We start from the raw sequence: 13,540 nt of genomic DNA, 5'->3' as shown, positions 1-13,540 counted from the left end.
CCAGCATCACTGAAACTCTTCAGCCTGCACATCCTAAAACACAGGAATCTTTCCGTACTCTGCTCCAGTGAGTTTCAGAGGCTCAGTTTTACTCTAATAACTATTGTGCTCATTTTTAAAATCAACGATCTCCTACAGCTCAGCCTGATTTGGATGGAACAGTGGATCCTCACCCCCACTGAAAATCAGACTGCTTCCGAGATGGAGGGGGGTCAACATCCTGACTCATGGACATACAAACCCGCAATAAACTCACTGCTCCCAGGTAGAATAATGGAAGGGCGCCTCCATCCTCCCGTGAATACAAAGTGCTGAATGAGCACAGCCTGATCTGCCACACGTTCCTGTGAGAGCCCAGGCCTGGACATCAGCCCCAGAGTCAGGGTGGGCAGGGCCCAGCCCTGGCACAGCCCTGGCACAGCCCTGGCATTGCTACATCACAGCAACTGCAGAAGAACTAATGCAATCTAATGGGCATAAAAACTTGTCCTCTGGCAAGCAGACATCTGCACACATTGGTGAAGAAATGGTACAAAAACACCTGCAGCCACTTCTGATATTTACAATATAGGGAAATATTAGTGATAGTTCAAAGTGTACTGAAAAATTATCCAGAGAGCACAAAACAAGCTAACGTAGAATATGAAGCTTCCACATTTCAGCTTATTTAGCTTCTGAAAGAAAAGAAAAAAAAACTGAGAAGAGACTGGATTACTCTGAAAAGGTTCTTAAATATAGGAAAGATATCTCAATAGTATGACCTTTTCAACCTGGCTGACAAAGGCAATGGTATCCATTTGCTGGAAACTGGAGTAAGACAAACCTAATGTTGACATTTTCTGACTGTGAGGGCAATCAAACATTTAAATATTTTTTATCAGCAGAGATAGTGGGTATACCTTTGCTTGGGTTTTAAACATGAGATTAGATATACTTTTTGAAGACAGGTTTTAACTCAGGTTTGGAAGAAATCCAGTCATGTGTGTCAGGAGGTTACTGAAATAGTTGAGCTGGTTCCACAGAGAGAAATGAGGGAATGGCACTGCTGGTTCTGTATATGGGTATCTGAACATTGTCAAGTGTGGGCACATCTCACAGAGCATTCAGCACTAAGAGTGCCCCTCAGTTTACAATTTCTTGTTTCTCTGGAGAGGCAGCTTTATCTGTATGGCTGATCTTTGTAATGGTGTCATCAGTAATACTTATTTCACAGAGCACAGCAGGAGGAAAAACACCTTGAAAATAAGGTATGGTGATGATGCTAAAACTGTACACCATACAACACAAAATATTGCAAACTTCAAAATACTGACTAAACATACCTGCTAAGTTCTTCTTAAAAATTGTCATGCAGAACTCTGGGGAAAAAATAAAATATGATAGGAGGCAAGATTGTAATTGTTAGCAGTACAGAAACTCTGTAGAGGGCATTTCTTCAGCACAAGGGAAGGTTTTTCATGTCTGTTGCTAAAGGGAATTTCACTTTGGCCCGTTGGAGAATTCCTGAAAAGTAGAAATCCATCCCTTCTTTTCTAGTTTGGGTCTAGGGTGGACCACAGCATGACACAACTTTGGCACGACTTGGATAACTCCCTGGAGCTGCTGGAACTTCCAGAGGGGCCTGCCCAGCCTCATTTCAAAGCAGCTTTTGAATTGCAGGAGACGTACACATCAGGCTCAAATCTGCTTCTTTATCTTCAGCTAAGTTTAAACTGGAATTGGAAGATACACAATAAACTCAGGAAGGAACAACTTCAAAAATATTGTGACTGAAAAATGCTTTCTACTTCACTATACAAAATACCGAGACACACGTTTTTATGAGAAAAATACGTACAAAAGACTTCCCACTAAAAATGAAAAAGAAAATGTCTGTCATTGTGAGAGTAGAAAGAGTACAGAAACAGTTCTTGTGTTTGGGAGTTTGCCAATGAATCAGAAAGGGCTGGTAAAAATGCATTCATTGTGCAGAGCCCCCTCACTCTGGAAAAAACTCCTTTATTCACAGAGACAAGATTCTGCTCTCATATATAGCTTGATAACTCCTGTGAAGTCAATGGGAGTTGACTTACATTATGCAGAGATTTCTGCCCAGATATTCAGCATTTGTTTACAGTATGAACAAGAGACTCTAACTATTGTTAAAAACTATTCCACTGCTTATTTTTAATACAAAGGGTTCAAAGTGAGGAAAGCTCAATTTGTATGAATTTCATAACTATCAGAGGTTTTATCAATTTTATATCATGTTGCCAGAGTTCAGTTTCAAATTTTTTTTCATAGACAAGTAAAAGAGTTTCTTAACAAAAGCTGGTTTGAGAAGAGTTTATAAAAATGAGGTACCTATCTTAATTTCTGAAGCATTTTCTATCCTCTTGAGCTAATACTTTGTAAACAGCAACTGAGTGAGGGACCACAGGAGTTTACTGGCAAAGTCTGTCTGCATCAGTGACGAACAGGTCTGAGACAGAAGAAAAGGGAGCTGGGCAAGACAGCTGGCATTATTTCATGGCTCTCTCTGGGATGGGAGCAGAAAGAGCAGGGACAAATGGGAAACCTTAGCAAGAAGGGCTTAAGGGGGAAAATGAAGTGCAAGAGAGGCAGGGAGAGGAGTTTGGGGCCAGAAATTCAGTTTATGATGAAACTCACATTAATTATCAAGTCCTGCTGAAAGAGGGGGAGGTCCCTCCTCTCCCTGTTCCACTGTCCCTTCCAACCCTGGCTGTGATTTTTAGCACTGGTGTTCATTTTACCCCATGATGACCTGATTCAGAGGGCTGAACTGAAAGAAAAGGAACTATACAAGTTTAGTTCCCTGACTCAGCTCACAAGGGAGACCAGGACAGACAGTAGGAGGAATGGGACGGACTACCCCTTTCAGTAACAGCCCACAATTAGATTGGCAGAACCACATCCTGAGTTCAGCAGGGGACTCAGGCAGCAAGCCAAGGAGAAAGCCAGCACTGGCTAAGTCAGGAGACTGAGGCTGAAATGAAGAGTCTATGAAGACAAAACACTGTTGAAAAATTGATGTTAGAGGGAATGAAAGGCCTGGAGAAGTGAGGTCAGGTTTGGAAAGAAGAGGATAGAAAGAAATTGCAGGAGTCTGTCTTTGCTGCAGCATTTTGTTCTGACCCTGAAAATACATAGGAAAATACTAAATTTCAATACCCTTTACCACCAAATTTTGTGATGAAAATTATGAGCCACTGTGCATATGTCATTGCCTTCTGTTGTCATAGTTGATGACAACTCCTTACTCTTACCAGTTACCAATGCATGAAGCAGGGAAGGCTTTTGCAGTCATCCAATCTTACTGATAAAAGCAGTGGTACCATACCAACATGATAGTACTGACATGTCTCTAGGTCATTAAAAAACCAGGAAAAAAAAAGATTAAACAACAACAAAACAAAAGAAAACAAAGGAACTTTGAAAGAAAACAAAGGAACCTGTCAGCTGTATACAAAATATAGTTTTTAAAGGTTGACTCGTACATGGCTAAAGACAAGCAAGAAAGAATCACTATAAACTTTTCCTCTACAAGGGATACCTACAAAACCAACAGTCTTTGGTGGACTAAATTTAGTTTAAATTTTTCTGGTTTTTATCTGATATGTCTGTTAAGATATCTGTCACATGGAAGTGTTCATCTGTTTCTTTCCATTTTCTTTCTGTATCTGCATTTCCCTACTGATGAACATTTCATCTATACAATGCAGCAGTTTGTGCAGATGACTCTGAAATACAATAGGTTGCCTCTCTAATTTACTTAAATGGTACTGAGAAATTGTCCCACGATGGGAACGGGTATTTTCAGTTTTCCCAGCCCAGCTTTCTTCCCCCAGTCAAGTCACTGAATCCCTCAGTGATCTTGAACAAATCATTTAATTGCACCCAAATCAAGCCAGCGGGATAAGTAAAGCAGAAAGCAGCTTTTCCCTGCAAACCAAACCCTGTGCCTGAACTGTGCCTTCCCCAGTAACCAGACACGAGTGAAAGTAACACATTTCCCCTTGGGACCATTGTGAGGGAGTTAAGCATTCCAAATGTGTTTTAAAACCTAGAAGATGGGTTCAAATTTGGTCTTGAAAGATATTCTTGCTAATCCAGTAATTAACATGATGGTTTTGCATAGGATAAAGAATCTTAAATATTTAGAAGCATATAATTATAGTGTTTTTAAAAGAGTCACTATTACTTAAAACATATTAATTTACTTGTTCACTTCAAACAGACTAGAGCTCAACTGTTATGTTTTTTAAACTCTGGTGGCTTACTTAATGAATGCTTGTGACTCATAAGGCCTATTATTAGTCCTTCTGAGCATACATTAGTGAAAAACAATATAGCAAGCCAGCTTTTATGTGCTGTTTAGCAGAAAGTTCACAGTATTATATAAACCATTGCATTGTACTTCCTCTTTAACTACTGAAATGTATTGTAATCTGCTTGCTTTGGGAATGTTCCATTTTACTTCCTAATCCAAATAGTGTGTGTTACAGATATACACCTTAGTGATAGTGGCATCAAACTGAAGTTATAAAAATACTGAACCAGCTGCTACACAGGACAGCTCCTGATATTTTTATCTGGGGTTATTTACTAAGTCTTTGTGAGTATGTCTGCCCCTCAGTGAGAGCTAGATTTGTTAAAAAGCCAACCACCTTCCTCTCTCATTAACCACAAATGATACTGCAGATGCTTAGCATTTTTTCCATGAAGTCCTACATCCATCTGTTCCTGATAAATTCACTCGTAGGGAGTATCCCTATAGTAAGTACAATTGTGGAACGCCCACACAAAGTCACAAGGCTTAGAAATTGAGATAATATCCCATTTTTATGCTAGGCAGTTATTGTGTTTATTTATATGATTTTTGACAAGGAAGTTGAAAAAAAAAAGAACTTTTGAAAATGAAAAATGAAAGTCAGCATTTTCTTTCTAGTCTGAATGTGTGGGAATTCCACCATTAGTCTATTTTTGGTCTGTCTTTTTTACAGCATTTTTAGTAACACTGTACTACCCTTACAGCAAATTATCAAATCACCTTAAACAAAATTATAATCTCTTAGCAATTGATTTTTGTTGAGTTTCAACTATCTGTGGTTGTGAAAAGGCAGTAGATACACTTAGTCTAAAACATAATTTTATAAGAAAGTATTATAGGAATAATATAAAATAATTGTAGCTGCATAGGATCTGTGTGCCAATTTCCTTTTGATTCTGCAGTCTCCTGCAGATTTCATTCCCAGTAAATGCTAGTGGATTTTCCCAACAGGGCCACCAATAAAGGCTTTTAATTATTTTTATATGTATTTTCCAATTTCTCTCACATTTGAACAAGCACGTACAACCGGCCTCCCTTTACATTGCTTCCTAATCATAATACAATCTAAAAATGTTTATTCTACCTCCAATTGCCAGATGCAATCCTTTGAAAGGAAGGAAACTATACTTAAACAGAACATTTAACTTATCTCTCTCTACTTTAAGGGCAACAGTGGTTACTACAAGAGGATGGGAAAATGTAAGTTTTTAAAACATGGAAGCTTGGGAAAGTTTTTCTTCAGATTCATACTGCAGACAAAAGCAACAAAAATCCACATTTGAGTGCTCGCATAATAAGCAAAGCTGCTCTATCTTCTCCCATGCTGGGAGAAATACTTGCTATACGTGAATGGAAGTGTTGGAGCTGGAGGAGCAGGATCTAGTTCACTGAAAAATCAAAAGAAAACCCTGTCAAAATGTGGTCTGTTATAATCACAGAGCCTATGAGAAAATAAAATCTTAAACTACAAACAAACCCTGAGTATTAAAAAATAGACTGAAATTCTCTACATCCTTGTTATTGCAGTTCTCTGCTGCTGTAATTGTAATGGGCACTTTGTTCTAAAACCATCAATCTTCATTTTTTATTTATTGGTGAAATTGTTTGCTAACATGAGAAAGAGAACATTATTTATAATAAAAGCCCATCTGCATAGATTTGTACAAATATAGTACACATTCTAATGCTCAGACAAGGACATATGGACTATACCTGAGATCTATTTGTTAACATCTCTGGGCCACAGAAATGGATTTTTAAAAAGTAATTCCACATCAGATAAAAAAAAAGTACTTATAGTCATCTGAAAGAGCAAACCTGGTTGTGATTTCTGGCAGAAATCACAGTGCAGCTTCCAGGTGTAGAAGATAATTTATGAAATAGCTGAAGGAACTGTATTTCATAAGTGCTAGGAAGAGCAGTGCTGTGTTGTTGTCAGCATTTCAACAGAGCATAGCTGGCCACTGCACTGAACACAGCTGTAGTGCTAAGGCTGCTGCACAGCTGCTGTCCATGTCAACATGGACTACTCTAATTTGGCACATAGAAAAGGTCATTAGCAAGCTTATTAAAGGTTATTAACCAGTATTTGAGAGGCATGACTTCCCTGTGTAACTATAACAGAAGAATATAGAGTTAATCACATTCAAAACATTGAAGAGACTGCAGAGAAAATAGTCATTTGTGTAGATCATAGGCAATGAATTCATACTCAAATCCATTATATTTTGCCCCAAACAGTGTTCAAATAAATACTGCACCAGGAAATACTAAACATCTACCTTAAATTTGACCATGAAATACAATTTTAGCTGTCCCCTCCTCCTTGGTAATTATAAAGTCATTGAGATGATCTCGGAGCCGATTTTTTTGTTAGATCCTAAATCATTGTCAGCACCCACAGTGGAGTCCAGGTAGGGCAGTTATGTGTCTTGTAGGTATGTGTTCTGTATTTTAAAGTATTCTTAGAAGTAGACCCAATTTCAAAACTTGGTTTTAAATTAGGTCTCTCTATTTAATCATTAAGGATTCATACTACCAAGATACAAACCCAGTTCATCTTATCCGCATGTACATACCCTTAAGTAAACTGGGAGACAAGTAAGCCACTAACTGGACTTACTCTGTATTTATGTGGGAGAAGGAATTGTTTATGCAGCATAAGGAATTGCCAGCAATTCTTGCTAAACAATGTTCTTGAACACAGACCTAAGAAATCTTTGATTGGGGGGAAGCCACTGGGGATCCAGGTTTTGCCATTAGTGCCATTTCCGTAGCAGAAGGACACAAATCTTCATTTGCAATCCTCAGCCATTAACTTTTAAAAAGCCTGTAACTCTATGCAAAAATCATAATTTAATTTTCATTTCCTGCATTGCATTAAATTAAAAAGGTGTAAGTATTATACTTCTATCATAGTTGTCTTTCCATTTTAATTACATTTGGGACAGACTTCTTAATCTGTGATTGATGTGCAGATGGAAAATAAGTTAATGATGAGATAAAGGTTGTATTTCTTTTACTAGCTTTTGCTTTGCTTCTGGCTTATGCAGAGATTGTGTGTGCATTTTGAGAGATTTCCAGGGCTGGTTCTGAGCCTTTACCCTGTAAGATACATATTCTGCTGTTTCCTAGACATAAGAGTTTTTACTTCTTTTGGGTCAGATAATACATAATAAATCAGTTTGTAGAGACAATTATCTGATTAAGATTATTATTAAATAAAAAATTCCTTCTTTCATGGTACCTTTCTAAGTTTGTGTTCAGCTTGAGTCAAGTAGTGCTGGGTTCAGTACACTACTTGTTCTACTTTTCAGCTACTAATTTCAGAATAAATCCTTTTGGCACCTTGAAATATGAAGTATTCTTTTATTAGAACTCATGGCTGTTGCTCAAGTCAGAAAAGAAGGACAATGTTCTTTCATAAGGGTGTGTCCTACCATATAGTTAAAGATTTTTTTTTCTTCCTCTAAGACTTTTCCATATTCTAAAAACAGCTAATATAAAGCATAAAGTAAATAAAAATGCTGCTGTCTGAACTTGAAGCAGCAGAATAGCCAAAAAAATCCTTAGGGTGTCATTTAGTATTACACAGATAAGCATCTGTGACCACAGAGACTCTTATAAAAAACAAGTATTTTTAAATTGAATTCTTCTGAGCACAAATATTGTGCTCCAAGCTGCTCTCCTTGGCTCTCCTTGTGTCTCCCTCCCCACTGCTTTGCTTCTCCAGTGAAATAAAAGCCCTTTACATTGACAAAACCATTTGTGTTGTCACTAGAAACAGAAAACTATACAAATGACTGTGCAGTAATCTATAAATAGTAAGTTGAGCAACTGAGGAGTTGGTAGGTAAACCATCCCTCTGGAGATGGATACACAAAAGTTCATTGCAGTTGGACAATTACTTTAGACACCCTGGTCTTTGCCTGCTGGTTGTAGGCTTCAGGAGAGTTCTCACTTACTGTTAATAAATAAATTTCTTCTAAATAATCCAAATATTTTCATATCATCTAGGTGACCCAGAGAGGTGTGTTAAAGTCTGAAACATTTCTGCATTCTCTTATTTATCAGTTCTGCTGGTAGAAACATTAATTGTGGTCTGCTAGCTGTATGAAGAAAAAACAAATTAATAGAGGGTTGTTCACTTAATTTACTATAAATTAGAAAGTACATCCAAGGGGAAAAGAAAGATTCAGGCAGCATTTGCTCTCTTGCTACTGTTAAAAAAAAAAAAAAGGCATTGTTTGTTTAAAAGAATACCTTTTACAGAATGAGTCTATTTTTCTCCTTACCGGAAGATTGCAGGAACAGAACACAATTCATGCATTTACTGCCACTCCTGATTAAAGTGAAGATTTAAAGTCCTGCATATCCTGTCTTAAACTGATTTCAAAATGTCTACTTTTCAGATAATGCCAATATGATGGTCATTTCAGAACAATCCTTTACAGTCTGCCACACTGACCACTCCATGCATCTCAGAATAACAAATTATCCCTGTGTCCATCCAGACAAAGGCTGGAATGACACTGTTAATACAGCTCACAAATTACAACTTTCTCCCCTCAAAATTAGTAATTTTCATTACTGTTTCAATTTACAGTTTTCCAGTTAAAGGCCTTCCCTCTGTTTTACTCTCAGCTAAAGACTAAACAGATACCTGTAGATGACTAAGTCCTCTATTAATTAGCCCTGCATAAATATGATTGGGACAACACGCTGAAGGGGCATGCAAGATTTATACTCTATTACTACACAGAAGATAATTTCATCACACATATCTGGTCTTGGGTTATTAGCATAATAAAACTAAAAACTTTGTCATGTTACCCAGCCTTTGACTTCAGACTATACCAAACATCTTCATTATCTTGTTCTTCTCACCAAAAAAGGAATAATGAAATATCTAAGACTTGTGCTACATATCTGCTTAGAGAGTGCACTGCAATCAGCAGTATGACCACTGAGAATCTGTGTAACTGCAATAACTAACTCACCAGTTTTAAAGGAGTCTGAGTTTCAGAACTGATGCATTCACTTCAAAGGAGTTCAGTTTCTTAAATTCAGTATATTTCAACATTTTTTAAAAGACAGAAGATATGGAATCCTGAAAATCGGGGTCATATTTTATTCAATAGCAAAAGCAGTTAAGTAATTCCTGTTCAATGAGAGATCAACATTCACAAAGCCAGTAACTTTGATGCACTTAGAGAAAAAAAAAAGTAAAGTTTGGTTAGGAATCACCTGGGGTGACTCCCAGCTGAGAATTGGGTTTTCAGGTACATATCAAAATTTGAAAGTGAATCTGTCCCTACATAAACTAGGGCAGATTCTTAGTGTTGCCATTCTGCAGAGCCTGTTTCCTTCATTGCCATTAGCTTTACAGATGAAAAGGAGCTGTTTAAGGTGAGGAAACTGTTGGCAGGAAAATAAACTAGCTTGGCAAAAGATCAGGAGGTTTCAATCTCTTGGCAAGAAATCAAAGTTTCCTTCCTTTCTTTGTTTAAAACACTTGATCCGCCATTCTCTGAACAAAGCATATGGAAAATTCTGAAGAGATTATCCATTTCTTTATTCCTTTCTCTGCCTGGAACTGAAGTACCCTAAGAGCCTTTGGAAAAACCAAATATGAGAGTACATACTCTGTTTTGGTTCTCATGGATAGTAGAGCCTGGATTAGGGTTATGAATTCATGAATTATCTTGGACTTTTCATCCAGGATCTGTCACCCATTCACATCAAAAAGAATGTAACATCTTGATTTAATATTGACAGAGAAAGATGAAGAGAGGACCAACAATGTGAACTGCAGAAATGAGAAAAATCACCTGGGGAGTGGAATTTAGGAAAACCAGTATCCAAACATTTATCTATTTCTTGATTTAAGAGTAGAACTCTCATTTTGGGATGTCTCATACTAAAATGAAAGCATGAAAATTCTTAGGTCATATCAGACAATATATCATTATCAGATTATTTTAGGCAGCATACAAAGTATCCTTACAATTTAGGAAGAGCACATTACCTGATTTCTTCCTCTGTATTTGATGAAAAGATGCAGTTGAGCAATACAACTACAGAACACATCTTCCCACATTTCTTCAAAAAGCACTGAGAATGTTGCTGCTTTTACTATTTATTAAATAAAACCAGATCTGAGTATCAAGAGATGCATAACCGTAGAATCATTACACCTTTCACAGCCTCTCAGAGAGGCTTTTTAATGCAATACTTTAAACTGAAATTTTTATGCAAGTGTGCTCTGGCAGCTCATTATTTTGATGATAGGTTCCAGATTTTGGCATTACAATTTCTCACTTTCAGTAAGTTCATGTGGGAAACCAGAAGTTTACATACGTGTACACACTACTGGCAGCACTGCTTAGCTGTCTTAATCAAATATCCAGAAGTAAGAATTTGCCTTCACTCTATGCAGCAAGATTTTTAAATTGGTCTCTTCAAACCTTACTTAATATTAGGATGAATATGTCTATGTGGATGCTGATTGAAATAGCCTGCAACTGTGATACAGTTTATTTACAGACATGGACAATAGTTGTACTAAAATATCTCCTTTTTGCTTAAGAAAATAGTCCTTAAATATTTACAGCCTAATTTTCAATAAATTTCCTATTTCTCCTCTTTTTGGACACCAGGTAATTAGTGATGTGTCATTACCATCTCAAGGTAGCTCTGTTTTTACCAACTTTGTCACAGATTTGGGGTCAAAAATAGCCTCTCATCTGTTTGCAAAACTGCATTAATGTATCACATCCTAGTAGGGAATAGTATAGAAGTTAGCCTGGAGGAAGGGATGAAACCTTGTAAAGAACAGAAAGGGAAAATTTCTCTATTCTTCAGAAAAAAACTTGCCTAATGGTTGTTGTCAAATCAGATTCATAGTTCTTGCATAATTAGGATAGAATACAACATATTTGCAAGCCAGATGCCATATTTGAGATTACTCTTCTGTCAACTCGTCCTGTACAAGTTCACCACAGCTTCCTCCTCTTGTTCATGACATCCTGTTGTCATGAACAAGACATTGTTCATGGTATTTGTTAAGGTATGATGTTTAGAAATAGAAGCAAAATTTTTTTGCCTTGTTTGTAAAGCAGGCCTCTTTCAAGTTGCTATGGAGTAACAGGCTAAATTGGTTTTTGCTAATTGTTGTTTATGATCCTGGTGTTATTATTACTGATAATGGTAAGAATTATCCATACTTTTTACTATGAATTTAATTCCTTCCTGCAAGGAAATTAACCAACAGGAATGCTTTACAGCCTTCCTATTTGGTCCTGTTGCAGACTCCCTTGTTGGTTCCACTCCAATTATTCATTTCTATCAAGAAATAGCTCTGCTGTCACTGAATCTAGAGGAGCCATTCCTAACAGTGGGACAGAACTCTCTCCATGCATTATGAAACTCGACTTCCTTCTGCCCACTTTCACACTCCCAAAGCCACTTCTGCCTTCCATGCTGGTGATGCCAGCAGCAGGCTCAAGCCCTCAGATCACCGCAGTGCTGTGCTCTGCGAAGTCCAAGAGATGGGACCCACTTCTCTCTTCGTAGTTCCATCTGTATTTGCACAGACTGAGCACTGAGCTCTGCAGAGCAGCAGTGAAGTTAAAAGAAGGCTTCCACCACTGTCCAAAAGGTGTGCAGTGGGAACAGAATGTATTGCTGCAGGAATGTTTGCAGAGAGGAGCAATTAACAAATCTGCTCTTACTTGCAGTAGCCTTTTTACCCCAGCAGTTCAAAGTCATGAGACATGTCTAGCACATCCCATGTCATGCTTGCTTGAAGTCTTGCAAAGCAAACATAACTGAAAATTCCTGTACAATAGCTGTTTTTTTAAACAGTTACTTCACTATTGTTAACTGAACTACAAGTTATGACAAGCGATATATCCATAGTCATCCCTTTGGCATTCTTTATAAAAACATGAATCACGGAAACATTCATCATGAGGAACTCCCATCAGAAGGACATGTACACAGTGTGTCGTTCAGCCTGGCTGTATCTTTCCACTCTGTAAAATGTAACTGTCAGAACAACTTCAATGAATTGTACAGGCCAACATGTAAGTTTGGTAAAGCACAACTGATAAAACACATGTCAGAATTCATTAGTTATGTTTAACTTCAAGTAATGCTTGTGTACAGAAGAAAAATGAAAATTTTCTTTCTTTGTAAGTCATTCTACCAAACACTGTAATAGCACCATATCGGTGTACATTAACCAGAAAACAAAACACTTGGAAAAACTGGCCAACTAACAAAGGTCAGACATTGAAAAGCATGGATAAAGAGCATAAACAGGATAAAAGACCTACTAAACCAGATTGTGCTTGAGCTTGGTCAACAGGAAAGGGAGGAATTAACCCCTGCAGCTGCCCCAAAATTGTCAAAAGGAAAGGAATAGACAACATATCCAGAAGTCCTTTCAAAGAGACTCATGGGAGTTTTTTCCCATGTTTTTCCCCACAAAAGCCTTTCACCACTTAGGGTCAATGCTAAATGGTGTTGACAGCTATTGTTTATGGCACCTTTAGCCTGTCCAAGATACCAAAGTAAGTTTCCCTGAAAACTGAAATGGCTTCATTCAGAATTGTGCCAGTTTTCTGGAAGTGACAGAAGAGGGTACACAATGGGGTAAATATAAGGACCATCTGCTATGCCATATAAAAGGAAAGGAACTCAGGAAAAGGGTGCTACCTATAGACATCACCAGGCATGTTTTCCCATGGACAAAGGTAATTGCATTCCAAGAAACACAGTGACACCCTCTGTGTTCTTACTCTTCTGCTTTTCCAGGCAAGAGATGCCAAAAAGATTTCCATTCCATAAGGAAGAGTGCTAACTGTAAGAATTTTATACTCAGGTTCAGGCAGTTAAATGAAACTCAAGAGAAATACCAAGCAATGATTTCCTAAGAAACATTAATCTTTTGGTCTGTTTTTTTAAATGAAATACTCGATTGAGTGTTACTTGCTGTAATGCAGCAGTGCCGAATCCTAAAATGCCATGTGCTGAATTGAGCTGGTTTGCAGCTCCTGTCCTTGCACTCCTCGCTGTGCCCGGGCAGCTCCCCGAGGCTGTCGTGACACAAAGTTCCACACGCACTCCCTGAGCTGCTCTGATCACAGGGGACCTTTACCCAAACATTACACGTGTCAGGTCTCACACCATAAAGCACCAGTACCT

This window comes from Prinia subflava, chromosome 11, assembly GCF_021018805.1.
Source record: "Prinia subflava isolate CZ2003 ecotype Zambia chromosome 11, Cam_Psub_1.2, whole genome shotgun sequence".
In the NCBI taxonomy this organism is placed as follows: domain Eukaryota; kingdom Metazoa; phylum Chordata; class Aves; order Passeriformes; family Cisticolidae; genus Prinia; species Prinia subflava.
This window is presented reverse-complemented; position numbering follows the sequence as displayed.